The sequence below is a fragment of the Lithobates pipiens genome, unplaced genomic scaffold (assembly GCF_037356315.1).
Source record: "Lithobates pipiens isolate NorthernLeopardFrog02 unplaced genomic scaffold, aLitPip1_a1.2 Scaffold_35, whole genome shotgun sequence".
Classification (NCBI taxonomy): Eukaryota; Metazoa; Chordata; class Amphibia; order Anura; family Ranidae; genus Lithobates; species Lithobates pipiens.
In genome coordinates, this window is record NW_027507811.1 from 25,944,063 (window position 1) to 25,960,809 (window position 16,747).

Below are 16,747 nucleotides of genomic sequence, written 5' to 3' on the forward strand. Positions count from 1 at the left end.
AAAAAAAAAAGTGTTCAGGTTTGACTTGAAGAAAAAGTGTCAACCCTATTGATCATTGAAGGTGTAGTTGGTCAGACATGGAACAGCATGGTGGTTTAGTAGTTAACATTTGTGCTGTGCAGCTCTGGGGTCTTCGGTTCAAATCCCAACCATGATACCATCTGCAAGGAGCTTGCATGTAGGCAGGGGTGAATTTACTGCCCTTTTAAGACCGGAGTTCTTCATAAGAGCTTAGCTGTAGTCAGCACCCCTAATACCGGGCAATGTAGAGGTACATGGTACTTGTGTATTGCTGAATTGAAGATTATACATTACCAAAGACTGTTACTATGAACTACCTCAAGTACAAACAAAATGAAGTTGTACCGAACCTCTGGATGAATTCAAGTACTTAAAGTGAATGCCTGTTAATGCTGAGGGCATACCTCCCAACTGTCCTGGATTCACTGGGACCGGCCCGGGATTTCAGGTAAATCCTGGTGTCCCACCACGGAAACCAGTGCCACAATGTTCCGACACTAGCCCCCCAGTCAGGTGTGTGCCATGCCAAGTACTGCCCAGCCAGTACAACCCACACCTCCCCCGCCCACCCACCCATTGCTCTAAAGGCTATAGAATGGGAGAGGAGGTGGGCTAGGTCTGCTCCACCTCCTCCGCATGTCTCCCTGTGCAAGCCCATAACCCCCGGCATGCAGCCAATCCTGTGGCTGTAAAGGGGTTGTGTGGGTGGGAATTTTCAGAGGGCATGAGTTGAGACAGCACACAGTTAGGCCATAGCGCTTGACAGGTTCTTCTCATGGAGAACAAGAACACACTATACAGGATCCAGAGGAAATATACACATGGTCAGCTTTGGTGAAGGTGCTGGGTAGAGGACGAGGTCACCATCTTGGTGAGGAGCTGGCCCTCTCTATGTATCACACGGCAAGTGACCTGGGCACCCATGTCACATGGGCCTCAGGTATTCGTCGAACTATCCAAGCCCTACCCTGTAACCCCCAAGGAGACACAGGCCCCCAGTCATTGGTAAGTCATTGCTGTGATGACCAGACGAATCGTGTCATTTGCTAGAAAGTAGCTGCTCAACCATGCGGACCTCTCTGAGTTGAAATAACATGCTCTGGCCGAAGTGTCTCCACACTCTGACGGAAATCCATGCAACAAAGTAAAGCTGGTGTTCTATCAGGATACCGCTACCCATCAGAATGTGCAACAGAAGTGACGTTCCGTCGTGGCCATCTTGGTACACCCCGCACTCATCCGCAGTAAGGCTACAGTCAGTAGGCGCAGGGCCGTCTTTAATATGGATTGGAACCTGGGCAAAAATTTTCTTAGGGCCCCCCCCTCCCCAATGCAATTTTTCTCTCCACCTTCTCTGAGACATAAAATAAATAGCAGCTAGACTTAAAATCAGTTTGCTGTATCAGATCAGGCAGTGATTGCGATTGGTTTCCAGAGGTTACAGCATATCATTACTGCTTAGTGACTGGTTGCTGGAGGTTACAGCACTACTTAAGGCTCACTAATTAGTTGCTAGAGGTTACAGTACATTTCTGCTTGTTGATTCTCCTCACTGCACCTTCTCCTCACTGCAGGGGGGGGCATGATATACCTATGAATGCTGCCTTTATTTACATATCAATGCCATTGGCCTCAGCTATTTACATATGCATGTGAGTGCTATTTACATATGAATGCCAGTATTTACATGTAAACACAGGTCTGCAGGTGAGTCATCTGTACACAACAATAGGGCAGAGCTGGGCAGCATTAGTAGCAGCACAGGACTAAAACGTCAAGGGACAAGGGAATGTAAACTCGGATAGTTGGCAAGTATGAGGCAGCTGCTTTGGGCCCCACAACAATGACAGGGCCCTGGGCAGCTGCCCCTTTTGCCCTGCCTTAAAGACGGCCATGAGTAGGCGACAAGAAGACATCTTTTTACACCCACCGAAGTCTTGCATTTCACACTTATTTTTACCAGTGAACTAAGTTTATAAAGTGAAATACAGTATTTTGAAATGCGTCAGCATGTTTTGATGTTGAATGTTAAAGGCAGCGGTGGTCTGTCAGATTAGCAAACCTGTGAGATCAGCAAACTTGCATCTGCTTTTAAAATTCAACATCAAAACAGTGTCACGGATTTCTAAATAGCGTATTTCACTATATAAGCACAGTTGACAGGTAAAAATAAGTGTGAAATACAAGACTTAGGTGGGTGTAAAAAGATGCCTGCTTGCCGCCTTCTAAAAGTAGTCTTACTGCGGACGATTTTGGGGTGTAGCAAGATGGCCGCAACTGAACGTCACTTCTGTTGCATTTTCGGATGGGTAGTGGTATTCTGATATAACACCGGCAACCAGGTTTCATCCGTGAATGCAAATCTTTATTGTCTACAGAATTTGGCTACAGAGCTATGAGTAAGGCTCTGTAGCCGAAACACGTTATCCTGTTTGCTGTATGCCAGTCTTTCTCAACCCCTTAAACACAAAGGAACCCCCGAAAATAATTCTCCAGTCTCGGGCACCCCTGCTAAAAATTAAAAATCTACAACTTGTGGTACATTGGTGGGATGGTCAGTGGGAAGAATGCTCCTTACACTTGTGGTTATTGGGAAAAATAACCCCCTTACAGATAGCTAAAAAGATCAATGGTGTCATTGAAAACTTACTTGAGAGGCAGAAATTGACCATTGCTCAAGGAACCCCTAGCAACCTCTGGAGGAACCCAAGGATTCCACGGAATCCTGGTTGAGAAATCCTGCTGTAACTTACCATGTAGACAATAAAGATTTAGATCCACGGATGACATCTGATTGCTGGCTTTACTTTGCTGTATGGATTTTGCTAGGAAGATGGCATTTATTAATTTACACACAGCAGATAAATGGTTAAGATGGATATACGAGGCCATGGATACAGCGCCAGTTTCATACCACTTATTCCTCATATGCGAGAGAAGTGGCCATTACACTCAATAAGAATATACCTTGCTCTGTCCAGAAGGTGATCTCTGATCCAGGGGGGCGGTATGTAATTTTAGAAGTGGACATGTACCAAACTACAATGGTGATTGCTAACATCTATATGCCACCACCCTTTCAGTCGCAAATATTATTGGTGAAATTAGTTCCCTATATGCATTTTTTTCTTCTCCTGGCTGGCGACTTTAATGCTATTCTTGACGTTGGATACCTCTAACCCGCTACGACCAGCATCCACAGATCGTCTATCCTGGGTATCTGCTGCCCAACTTACTGAGCTGTGGAGATAGAAAAACTCGGGTGTCTGGAGTTACTCCTGTTTGTCACAAACACATAAAACCTCATCTTGAATAGACCTCGCCTTTGCCAATACTAATTCTCTGCCATTGATACATGTTGCCTCCTATTTGGCGGGCGCTCTGTCGGATCATGGTCCCTTATTACTGGCACTATCACTGGTGGCTGGGACGGGTTATCACCTGGTTGGTTACAGACAGAGCAGGTGGTACAGAAGGTACAGCCACATATGTCACACTTTTGGGAGGAAAATTTTTCTGCTGAAGACACTGTGGTATGGGACACATTTAAAGCTGTAATGAGGGGACAATGCATATCTGCATAGTGCGCAAGGATCATCATGCTGAGAGGTAGGCTAAGGTCCTACGTTCCTACTAAGGAACGTAGGATGGAGGGAGAATAAGCCACTGCCCCTGGTGATAGAACCTATGCAGCCTTAGCCCCTGTACACACGGTCGGAGATTTCCACAACCAAATCCGTCGGATTCTGCCCGTCAGATTTTGTCCGTTGGATCTTGTCCGAAACTGTTGCATACACACGGTCGGACAAAGTTGGCAAAAAATCCGATCTTTCAGAACGTGATGACGTAATTTCGTTACGATGGGACTACATTCAGGCTAGTAGCCAATAGCTTTGATGTAGGAATTTGATCTGAGCATGCGTGGCACTTGGTCCGATCAAAATGCTCTACACATGATCGGATTAGGTCCGACCGGCCCAGTTGGTCGGGAAATATTTCCAACATGTTGGAAAATTGGGTCCGACGGAGATTCGGACGGAATCAGTCTGATGCATACCACACACAGTGGGATTATCCGACGACACGGTCCGATAGGACACATTCCGACGGATTCTCCGACCGTGTGTACAAGGCTTTAGAAGGAGCCAAGCGCCAATTGGTCTTACTTGACATCAACTTGGCACACACTACTTTGCGTCAGGGATCCAAATCTCTTTTTGAAATGAGGGATAAAAACGGCAAGCTACTGGCAATGCTTGTGGTGGACCAGAGATCACCTGTCAGTGTCCCATGTATTCTCTCTTGGGCAGGGGAATTGGTCAGGGTTCCGAAGGCCATTATGGATATATTTGTAGAATATTATTCAGAGGCGTACTCTCCAATACCCGCATATGACGAGACAGAGTTGGCGGGTCTTCTCTCCAGTCTCCCCCATCCCCGCTCTGTAATCTGACGATAAAGGCTGGCTTGATATAGATCTTACTGTTCAGGAAAGCAGCCATTCATACATTTTCCCCGCACAAATCCCTGGGCCCTTATGGGTTCCCGGTGGAGTACTCTGATATGCTTGCCCCTAGGTTACAGTTCTTATATTTCTATTGCTTTGAACAGGCAAGGATCATACAAACTGCTCTTCTTATAGACCGATAGCCCTTCTTAATGCAGATCTAAAGATCATTACGAAGGTCTTGGTCATGAGATTGTCGGTGGTGGTGCCAGCCCTGGTTGATACTTACTGATTTGCACGCGATCGAAAATTCAGCCAGCAAAAGACCAATGAGAGCTTTTCGTAGGAAAATGCGACCGTGTGTAAGCTCCATCCGAATTTTGCTGCCCGAATTTCCACGAGCAAATGTTTGAGAGCATGTTCTCAATTTTTCAGACGGAAAAAGTTTTGATCAGAAATTCCGATCATCTGTAGTAATTTTGACACGCAAAATTAGTAGAAACAATTGCACACATGCTCGGAAACATTAAAGTAAATTTTTTTCGGCTTGCAGCATCGTTGTACGTCATCACGTTCTTGGCGGTCGAAAGTTTAGCAAACTTTTGTGTGTATGCAAGCCAAGTTTGAGCTGAATTCCATCGGAAAAACCATCATACCCTTTTCTGACGAGAAATACGATTGTGTGTAAGATAAAGTTGCGAAATTTTCTGGCCTAAGGGTGAACTAGGACAAGTCGACCCATTTTGTCACTTGACCCAGGAACCAGGACTGCGGCAGGTGTGGCGATACCATTGCAATATGTCACTCAATTCACGTATTTAGGAGTTCGCATTTCAGCAAGGGTTGCAGATTACCTTAGCCTAAATTTACTGCCTCTTCTGGACCTTCTTAAAAAGAAAGCTGAAATACTGAGGAACCTGCCCTTGTCGGTATTGGGACGCATAAACCTTGTAAAAATAAAGATTCTTTCAACAACCTTATATTTTCTACGTAAGCCTCCTATTTGGGTTCCACAATCCTTTTTCCTTCAAGTGCATGGTCTCTTTGGTTCGTTCATATGGGGACACTCAAATCCCAGGATAGGTCTTTGGGCTCTTCAAGAGCCTTGGGGGCAGGGGAGTCTTGTACTCCCTGATCTGTACAAATATTTTTTGGCTGGCCAGGGAGTTTTTGCACCTAGGTGGATCCTTGGGGATGATGGGGATTCTTCCACAATATTAGAAGCAGCTGTGCTGGGCTCCTATGAGAGCCTCCGTCTTTTGGTGTACAGAGGCTCTGGGGCCAAATTTCCCTTGATGGCCACAAATTAATAAAGCCTGCTGTGAACTCCCTATCACTGGCCTCACCTTTGTGGGTGAATACCCGTTTTCCACATTTTTATTCCATACCGGATCCCATAATCTGAGCATCAAAGGGACTTAAAACATTAGGTGATATTACCAGAGGAGACGAATTGTCACAATTTGATGCTCTGAAACAAAGATTTGACCTGCCCAGCCCATATCTTTTCTACTATCTTCAACCGAGACATGCATTTATATCCCAGTTTGGCTGTTCTGTGTTACGCATAAAACAATAAAAATAAATTGACAAAAAAGATGGATATCTGAAAACTGCAGCAGCGGATATTTTCAGTACTTAAAAAAAATGTCTTACAGTTCTGTCCCTTATAGGACAAAGTACACATAGTTCTTTGTCCCATGTTTATAAGTGCTTTCTAACGCTAGTTACGAGGTCCAACCTACTTCCTTCTACTCCTGCCATGTCTGAACCGACAACATATAGAAAGGAGATGGCTGATGCCGCGTACACACGATCGGACTTTCCGCCAGACTAGGCCCAACGGTCTTCCCGACAGACTTTCGGCAGAGTTTCAACGGACTTCCGAACTAATGGACTTGCCCCCACAAGAACGGATTAAAGTCAGTTTGAAAGTCCGTTCGTTTGGAACGTGATGATGTAAGACAGGACTAAAAAAGGAAGTTCAATAGCCAGTAGCCAATAGCTTCCCCTGCGTCATATTTGGTCCACCATACAGATGAACGGTTTTCCCAATAGTAATTGAGTCCATCGGACAGATTTGAAGCATGTTCTATTTCTAGGTCCGTCAGATTTTTTAAATGAAAAATGATCGAATTAGCCCACACAGGATCGGAATGTCTGATGGACTGATTTCGTGGGACATAGTCTGCCGGAAAGTCCGGGCATGTGTACGCGGCATTATTCATAGCTGCAGCTTGTCTAGACTGTTCCCAGGACAAGCAGCAACAAGAGGTATGCAGAGGCTGACCACTGCACTCCTCTTGCCATTGTTTGTCTCAGGAAAGTGCTGAGCAGCTATGAATCAGCCGTTTCCTTGATAGCTGTTGTCGGATCAGCCACTGCAGGAGTGGAGGGGGGCAGGTTGGACCTCATAACTAGGGCTAGAAAGCACTTAGGACAAAGGACTACATGTTATTTTTCCCATAGAGGACAGAACTATAAAAAATGATTATGATAGATCTTTAAAACCGACTCAGGGATCTTCTGTAGCCTCAGAGTTTTCCTGTAATGCCTGCAACAAAGAAACCCCACAGGTCTTCCTCACTCAACAAGCACTCCCCATTAATGGTGTTATGACACAATTGGTGTTATGTTTTTTGAGAGGTCAACAGCTCTCTGTGATTATGTCCATCTGCATGGTGGACGAATAAGGCCATCAAGCCTTACTGATAGAGACAGCAAGTGTGCAAGATTGAAGGAGGAATGTGACCACGTTTTGTCTGCGGTAGTTACTCTGACACCCCCAGTGCTTTTAACATATTTGAGACAAAATATCTCAAGCAGGCCTCTTTCACACAGCAGTGCCTCCAAACTGCGGCCCGTGGACCATATGCAGCCCTTTGCTTGCTTTTATTCGGCCCTTGGGGCACTATCTCATCCAATGACACCAACGATGGTGCACAATTCCTCACAATGACACCAACAATAGGGCTCAGTTCCACCCAATAAATCCAATGATGAGGCACAGTTCCTCCCAATAACACCACTGATGGGGCACAATTCCTCTCAATGACACCAATGATGGGGCACAGTTCTCTCGCTGACATCAAGATGGGGCATTGTTTACTCCTACTGATACCGAGGCATTTTTTACGTCCGATGACCATTGACAGTAAATTGGCCCTTTGTTTAGAAAATTTGAAGACCTTTGGCATACACCAATCATCCATAACTTTTTGACAGGTTAAGTGAATAACACTGATTATCTTATTACAATGGCATCTTAAAGAGGAAGTAAACCCTGATGAGTTTACTTTCTCTTTGATTCCCTGCAAAGGTAAAGCATAATGGACTACTATGCATCGCATAGTAGTCCATTATGTGTCACTTACCTGACACAGGAGCCAGCGAAGTCGCCGCTGTCCCCTGTAGTCCGGAGCATCCATCTTCACGGTGGGTCTCGCTGCTCCGCCGCTGTCATTCAATGAAGCCGCGATGACGTCACTCCCACGCATGTGCACGGGAGCCGCCACTCACGGCATAATGCCGTTGACAGCGGCGCGCTCAGTGTGCCACTGTCTACGGCATATGCGCCGTAGACAGCGGTGCCTGTGTTTTGGCAAATATCTCCTAAACCGTGTAGGTTTAGGAGATATTTCTTGGACCTACAGGTAAGCCTTAATCTAGGCTTACCTGTAGGTCAAAGTGGTTTGTAAGGTTTACAACCACTTGAAAGTCGGCGGGACATATTAGGCAGCAAGTAAATATGTGGTCCCTGAAGTTGATGTGTTGAAAGCAGAAAAATGGGCATTGCAGTTTGTTGTGTATGGGGCTGTCTTGTCGTAGACTGGTTAGGGCCTCCATGTTGACCCATGTCCAGAGCCAAAAGCGCCTACAATGGAGCACATGAACATCAGAACTGGACCACTGAGAAATAGAAGAAGGTGGCCTGGTCTGATGAATTCAAGAATTGTTTGAGGAACACAACTTTAAAGTGTTGGTTTGGTCTCCACACATTCCATATCTTAGTCCAACTGAACATCTGTGAGATGTGCTGGAAAAACAAATCCAATCAATGGAGGCTGCACCTCCCAACTTACAGGACTCAAAGGATTTGCTACTGATGGCTTGGTGCCAGATATCACAGAAAACCTTCAGAGGTCTAGTGGCGTCTACACCTCAATGGGTCAGAGCTGTTTGGGTGGCAAAAGTGGAACCTACTCAAAATTAAGTGGGTGGTCATAAAGTTAGGGCTGATTAGTGTATATCAGTTTGCCTAATCACCTTCATCCATTTTTACAGAGCCATCATTCCCAAGAAGTGCAGTTTGGAGCGCAAACAGAATTTGACAAGAAAGAATGCCCACTTTTTCTACTAAAAATATTTTTCATCAATATAATGTGCTTTAATTCCAAGGCTCTTCCAACGTACATTGGCAAAAACCCCAGGGGTGCCCTTTTCATCCACTTGTCAGCCCATGTAAAGCAACCTAAAACAGAACTATGGATGAAGGACTGATTTAAAGTTTGAGCAGTTCCAATTGGTAAAAGTATATAAAGCACACAGACTAGATTCATTTATGTGTTTTTATTAACCAGAAATAAGTATAAAAATACATAAACTCCAAAAAAAATGATAAAAAATTTGAACAAACGTTGCCATTATCTACCAGAGCCAAACAAAAGTTGCAAAGGACAGTAAACGCTTACAATCAATGGAAATGATGTATGCAAGGTAAGCAGAAAGACTGCCATTTTGGCACTTTCTCAAGGCTCAAGACTGGTGGAGAGATCTGTAGATCTGCCACTCTTGGGTCATGTTGACCAACTATAAAAACAGTTAGTGTACAAGCTGATGCTAAACACAGATCCAAATTTTTCATTTTGGCTTTTTAGCTTATGAGTCAAGGCTTGGAGGCCACCTGACAGATGCCGCCCTGTCAATTGCCTGACCTCCCACATGGTTTCACATGTTTTTCATGGTTTCATAAATGTGCAAGGTCAGTTAATTGGACAGCAATAACCCTTAAGACCCATAAACACTATCAGATTTTCTGCAGATTTTTGTCTTCAGATTTACCAAAACCATATAATATGAGGTCAAACCTTAGGAGTTTCAATTTGTATGCAATCAGGCAGGCCCTTACACTACATGGTTTTGGTAAATCTGAAGACAAAAATCAGCAGAAAATCTGATAGTGTGTATGAGGCTTCAGGGCTCGTTTACACTTGCTTCCAAATGTGGCATTGGACACACTTTTTTAAAGCACTCTAAATGCCAATCAAAGCACCTATTACAAATAAAATGTTTACCTTACAGTCCTGTTCTCACGTTGTGTTTTCTTTGCAATCATTATCCCCCATGTCGAGAGAGAGAGAGGATTGAGTGGCAGAGGATCAGCAGAGCTGGGGGACCAGAGTAGGAGAAGCTAGCAGATGTCACACTTGGTGTACAACATGGGAACACTATAGTAGAAGGTGAGTAGGGACCAGAGACAGAGAGAGAGGACTGAGTGGAAGAGGATCAGCAGTGCTGGGGGACCACAGCAAGAGAAACTAGCAGATGCCACATGTGGTGAGCAGCATGGGAACAATATAGCGGGAGGTGAGCAGGGACTGGAGAGAGACGAGGATCAGCAAACCAGAGGATCAGCAGAGCTGTGGGTCACTACTGAGTGGGGGATCAGCAGATCTAAAGAAAAGTAAACTGCCTTTGTTTAAAAAGTTTGGGGACCCCTGTTCTAGAACAAGACCAGGCATGAATCAATTTCTTTACTAAGTATCGGGTCACTCTAGGCTTTTGACCTATATATAACTCTAAATATAAATGATTTTTTGGGTTCTTACCCATGTGGCACATTTTCACATTGAGCAGCAACATTTAGCGCTCTCTTGCCATTGGTGAAGTTCCTTGAAGTCCACTGAATTGCGCATTTTACTATCCCTATACATGAAGCTTCTGGTGTTGAACTAAATTTCCTTTCTGCGTAAAGTGCTTGCCACACTCTGAACAGCAAAATGTTTTATTCTCCTGTATGAATCCGTAGATGGGTAAGCAACGCTGCCTTTTGCAGAAATTTCTTCCCGCAATCAGAGCAGGAAAAGGGTCGCTCACCACTGTGGCTCCTTTCATGGGTGACCAGCATTGACCTGAAGCTGAAAATTTTACCGCACTCTGCGCACTCGAAGGGCTTCCCTTCTGTATGACTCTCCTGATGCTCGGCCAAAGCCGACAGATCCCTGAAACACTTTAGACAATCCAAGCACCAAGAAACCTTTTTGCCAGAATGCTTAATTTGATGCCTGGCCAGTAGTGATGGACGAACTTCCGACGGGACGTTTCGCGAACGCGAAATGCGAACGGACCCAAACGTTCGCGAAACCGAACGTTCGCCGCGGGCCCCATTGACTTCAATGGGAGGCGAACTTTGCAAACCTTCATGTCGAATTTGCGGCCACGTGGTAATTATTAGGGGGTAAAACGTAGTCCCACCATCTGGACAATGACATAATACATGTATGAGGTGAATTTGGGATCGATAACTACAAGCATTTTTATTTTATTTGGGAAATTGTTCTAACAATTCAGGACTATGGAGCTAATGAAGGCAATGGAGGAGAGGGAAGGTCAGGGACCAGGGTAGGCAAAGAAGAGGGTGCAGGAGATGATCACCAGCAGCGTGACATACCGGAATGACACATGCACCGTGATAGAGGCATCTGACAGCAGCACCGTAATACAGAGCACTGACAGCAGCACCGTGACATACAGCGCTGACAGCAGCACCGTGACATACAGCGCTGACAGCAGCACCGTGACATACAGCGCTGACAGCAGCACCGTGACATACAGCGCTGACAGCAGCACCGTGACATACAGCGCTGACAGCAGCACCGTGACATACAGCGCTGACAGCAGCACCGTGACATACAGCGCTGACAGCAGCACCGTGACATACAGCGCTGACAGCAGCACCGTAAGCAGCCCCAGGAGGAAGTCAGCACAGCACAGGGATGGTGTGATCCCCTCATAATAAGAACCCCCAGGAGGAAGTCAGCACAGCACAGGGATAGTGTGATCCCTTCATAATAAGAACCCCCAGGAGGAAGTCAGCACAGCACAGGGATATCATAAGCAGCCCCAGTAGAAATATGACACCGCTCAACCTCTTCAAAGAGGAGGGTAGGGGCATATAGTACGGTGTGCTTTTTTGGGTCAAGGAAGTGAGCCAAATGAATTAAGAAGGTCTGTGTGCTTGATTAAAAAAATAGTTTATAGACATATACATGGTCTACTGGTCACATGTGTTGAATTCCTCCGAGATCCATGCCTCATTCATTTTTAGAAATGTGAGGTAGTTAACACTGTGGTGAGCTAGGCGAGTACGCTTATCGGTCACAATCCCCCCTGCTGCGCTGAACGTCCTTTCGGACAGGACACTGGATGAGGGGCAAGCCAACAGTTCGATTGCAAATTGGGCAAGCTCTGGCCAGAGGTCAAGCCTGCCCACCCAGTAGTCTAGGGGTTCATCACTCCTCAGAGCGTCCACATCGGCCGTTAACCCAATGTAGTCGGACACCTGACGGTCTAGGCGTTCCCTGATGCTGGATCCGGATGACACCTGTCGATGGGTCGGCTGAAAGAATGACCTCATATCCGAAGTCACCAACACATCTTCAAACCGGCCTCTTCTTGCAGGCGCTGTTGGATTGGTACCCGCAAATCCTTCTCTGGGAGTGGGAATTGCTCCTCTGCCAGCGCACGCAAAAGCAGAATGCAGCATTTCTCGAAGCAAGGCCTGGAAGTGCTGCATTCTGACAGCCCTCTGCGACGGCGGTAACATTTCCGCCATTTTGTGTTTGTACCGGGGGTCTAAGTACGTTGCCACCCAGTACTGGTCCTTGACCCTCATGCTTTTTATACGGGGGTCCCTATTAAAACACTGGAGCATGAAGGCCCCCATTTGCACTAAAGTGGAAGCGGTGTGGTGGCCTGGCTCCTGCTCATCATCCAGGATAATGTCGTCCTCTTCATTCTCCTCTCCCCATCCTCGCACAACAGGGATCCCAGAAAGGTTTAAAGCATGCTCTTCTTGCTCCTGCTCATCCGCCCCGGCACCATCCTCCTCTGACTCCTCATCAGACTCCTGTTGTTGACTTGTCTCAGATAGAGTAGCCCCCCCTGGGAATTCATCCAGCATTGCGACTTCCTCATCTTCCCGCTCCTGCTCCTCCACAGCCTGATCAATGACACGACGCAATGCACGCTCCAGAAAGAAGGCATAAGGTACCATGTCACTGATGGCGCCATGGCTGCGACTGACCAGTTTGGTGATCTCCTCAAATGGCCGCAGAAGTCTGCATGTGTCGCGCATGAGCAGCCACTGGCGCGGTGAAAAAAAACCCAGCTCCCCAGAACCGTTTCTTTCGCAGAGTTCATACAGGTAGACGTTAACTGCACGTTTCTGCTGGAGCAGCCTATCAAGCATATAGAAGGTTGAGTTCCATCGCGTCGGGCAATCGCAAATAAGACGTCTGACCGGCAGATGGTGTCGCCGCTGAATGTCAGCAAGGCGAGCCATGGCCGTGTAAGATCTTCTGAAATGGGCCGAGATTTTCCTTGCCTGCCGCAAGATGTCCTGGACCCCAGGGTATTTGACAAGGAATCGCTGCACGACCAAGTTTAAGACGTGTGCCATGCACGGCACGTGCGTGATTTTGCCCTGTTTCAATGCGCTAAGCAGATTGGCACCGTTGTCACACACCACTTTACCAACTGTCAAATTGAGCGGTGTTAGCCACTCATCTGCCTGTGAACGCAAAGCTGAAAGGAGTGCCGGGCCAGTGTGGCTCTTTGCTTCCAGGCACAACAGACGCAGCACGGCATGGCAACGTCTCACCTGGCATGTGGAATAGGTTCTGGGGAGCTTGGGCGGTGCAGTGGAAGAGACGCTAGCAGCGGAAAAGGAGGAGGCAGCTGAGGAGGAGAGGGAGGAGGATGGAGTAGGAGGAGGAGAAGAAGAGTCAGGCCTGCATGCAATCCGTGGCGGTAAAACCAAATCTACACGGGTGCCACGGGTTACATGCTTGACGGCCGTCAGAAGGTTCACCCAGTGGGCAGTAAAACTGATATACCTTCCCTGCCCGTGTTTGCTAGACCACGTGTCTGTGGTCAGATGTATCTTGGCACCGACACTGTGTGCCAGAGATACATTCACTTGCCGCTGAACATGGCCATATAGCTCTGGGATGCCCTTCTCTGAGAAATACTTCCTTCCTGGGACCTTCCATTGTGGTGTTCCAATGGCCACAAATTTGCGAAAGGCCTCCGAGTCCACCAGTTTATATGGCAGTAGTTGGCGGGCTATGAGTTCTGACAAGCCAGCCGCCAACCGTTGGGCAAGAGGGTTATCCGGCATCATCATTTTTTTACGCTCAAACATTAGGCCCACGGAAGCCTGCCTTTTTGCAGAAAAATGTGAGCTTGGCGTGATGGAAGGTGGAGTGGAGGACAATTGTGAGGAGAGAGGAGAAGGAGAAGTAGAAGACGAGGCTGGACGGTGAGAGCCTGCAGTGTGGCTTTGTGTGTTCCGTTGCTCCCACTGGGCTCGGTGATGGCTGCTCATGTGCCTTCTTAAGGCGGTCGTCCCTAGGTGAGTATTGGGCTTACCGCGACTAACGCGTTGACTGCAAAGATTGCAGATGGCAACGCTATTGTCAGCAGCGGACACGTTAAAAAAAGCCCACACTGCGGAGCCATGTGCCGGTGTCCTGGGAGCGCCAGATGTGACCGTACATGGTCGATGACTCGCTCCTGATACATTTGCAGTCTGCTTTGTCCCTGCTGTGCAATGTAAGTCATTGCTGCTTCTCCTCCCTATCTGCTGGTCCATATCTCCCTCTGAACTCCCCTCCTCTTCCTCTCTTGTGGGCACCCACGTGACATCACTAGACACGTCATCATCAACGTCACCTTCCCCACCGCTATAAGTAGAGATCTCGGAGTAGGCAGCAACACCGGGGACCAACCTCCTCCTTGGGCTGATCTGGGTACTGGCGTCAGACTGCTGAGTAGCGCTTGTTGCTACCTCCTCTTCCTGATCCAATACCAAGAGTGGCTGCGCATCAGAAATGTCCTCTTGATATGGATCGGAAAATAATTCCAGTGACTCAAGCGGAAGGTATGTGGTGGTGGTGGTGGTGGTCGTGTTGTTGGTGGTAGTGTCTTTGGGGGTGCACATAGCAGAGAGTGAAGAAGAGGGTGCAGATCGAGAGGATGAGGAGGGTGCAGAAGAGTAAGGCTGAGCGAGCCACTCAACCAAGTCTGGTGCATCCTTTAAAGTAATTGAACGCACCTTCTGCAACTTCCCACTTTGGCTCAAGCCTGTTGCTCCTGCCCTACCCCTACCACCCCTGCGGAAGGGCCTGCCTCTTCCTCTGCATGTCATTTTTTAAATGACCCTGTGACAAAACTCTTAGTCCCTATACCGCTGAAGGACTGCTGCAGTATAGGTGAGCGGTCAGCAGTGGTGCACGTCAACCCTATCTATTGTGGACCGATAGCGGTCCTTACAGAACAGCAGACTGTACCGCACTCAAGCCTATGTACCGTAGCACCCTATACCAAGTTACCAGTCCTTATAAGAACTTTTGTGGAACAAGCAGGTTGTGTGTTAGTGATTAGCAGACTGTACGTCAGTCCCTATACCGCTGAAGGACTGCTGCAGTATAGGTGAGCGGTCAGCAGTGGTGCACGTCAACCCTATCTATTGTGGACCGATAGCGGTCCTTACAGAACAGCAGACTGTACCGCACTCAAGCCTATGTACCGTAGCACCCTATACCAAGTTACCAGTCCTTATAAGAACTTTTGTGGAACAAGCAGGTTGTGTGTTAGTGATTAGCAGACTGTACGTCAGTCCCTATACCGCTGAAGGACTGCTGCAGTATAGGTGAGCGGTCAGCAGTGGTGCACGTCAACCCTATCTATTGTGGACCGATAGCGGTCCTTACAGAACAGCAGACTGTACCGCACTCAAGCCTATGTACCGTAGCACCCTATACCAAGTTACCAGTCCTTATAAGAACTTTTGTGGACCAAGCAGGTTGTGTATTAGTGTTTAGCAGACTGTACGTCAGTCCCTATACCGCTGAAGGACTGCTGCAGTATAGGGCAGCGGTCAGCAGTGGTGCACGTCAACCCTATCTATTGTGGACCGATAGCGGTCCTTACAGAACAGCAGACTGTACCGCACTCAAGCCTATGTACCGTAGCACCCTATACCAAGTTACCAGTCCTTATAAGAACTTTTGTGGACCAAGCAGGTTGTGTGTTAGTGATTAGCAGACTGTACGTCAGTCCCTATACCGCTGAAGGACTGCTGCAGTATAGGGCAGCGGTCAGCAGTGGTGCACGTCAACCCTATCTATTGTGGACCGATAGCGGTCCTTACAGAACAGCAGACTGTACCGCACTCAAGCCTATGTACCGTAGCACCCTATACCAAGTTACCAGTCCTTATAAGAACTTTTGTGGAACAAGCAGGTTGTGTGTTAGTGATTAGCAGACTGTACGTCAGTCCCTATACCGCTGAAGGACTGCTGCAGTATAGGTGAGCGGTCAGCAGTGGTGCACGTCAACCCTATCTATTGTGGACCGATAGCGGTCCTTACAGAACAGCAGACTGTACCGCACTCAAGCCTATGTACCGTAGCACCCTATACCAAGTTACCAGTCCTTATAAGAACTTTTGTGGACCAAGCAGGTTGTGTATTAGTGTTTAGCAGACTGTACGTCAGTCCCTATACCGCTGAAGGACTGCTGCAGTATAGGGCAGCGGTCAGCAGTGGTGCACGTCAACCCTATCTATTGTGGACCGATAGCGGTCCTTACAGAACAGCAGACTGTACCGCACTCAAGCCTATGTACCGTAGCACCCTATACCAAGTTACCAGTCCTTATAAGAACTTTTGTGGACCAAGCAGGTTGTGTATTAGTGTTTAGCAGACTGTACGTCAGTCCCTATACCGCTGAAGGACTGCTGCAGTATAGGGCAGCGGTCAGCAGTGGTGCACGTCAACCCTATCTATTGTGGACCGATAGCGGTCCTTACAGAACAGCAGACTGTACCGCACTCAAGCCTATGTACCGTAGCACCCTATACCAAGTTACCAGTCCTTATAAGAACTTTTGTGGAACAAGTGAGTTGTGAATGTTTAGCAGACTGCAGCAGAAGGGCAGCAGTCAAGTATAATATCCTTTCTATATTTGGAAGAAAGAATATTATACATGTACAAG

The 16,747-nt window shown here is 47.2% G+C and overlaps 1 protein-coding gene across 1 annotated transcript in view; it reads right to left on the reverse strand.

Moving 5' to 3' along the window:
• The window catches only part of LOC143956355 (uncharacterized), a 141,859-nt gene that overhangs the window by 27,083 nt on the left and 98,029 nt on the right, over positions 1-16,747 (reverse strand). The gene's annotated exons all lie outside the window — the stretch shown is intronic.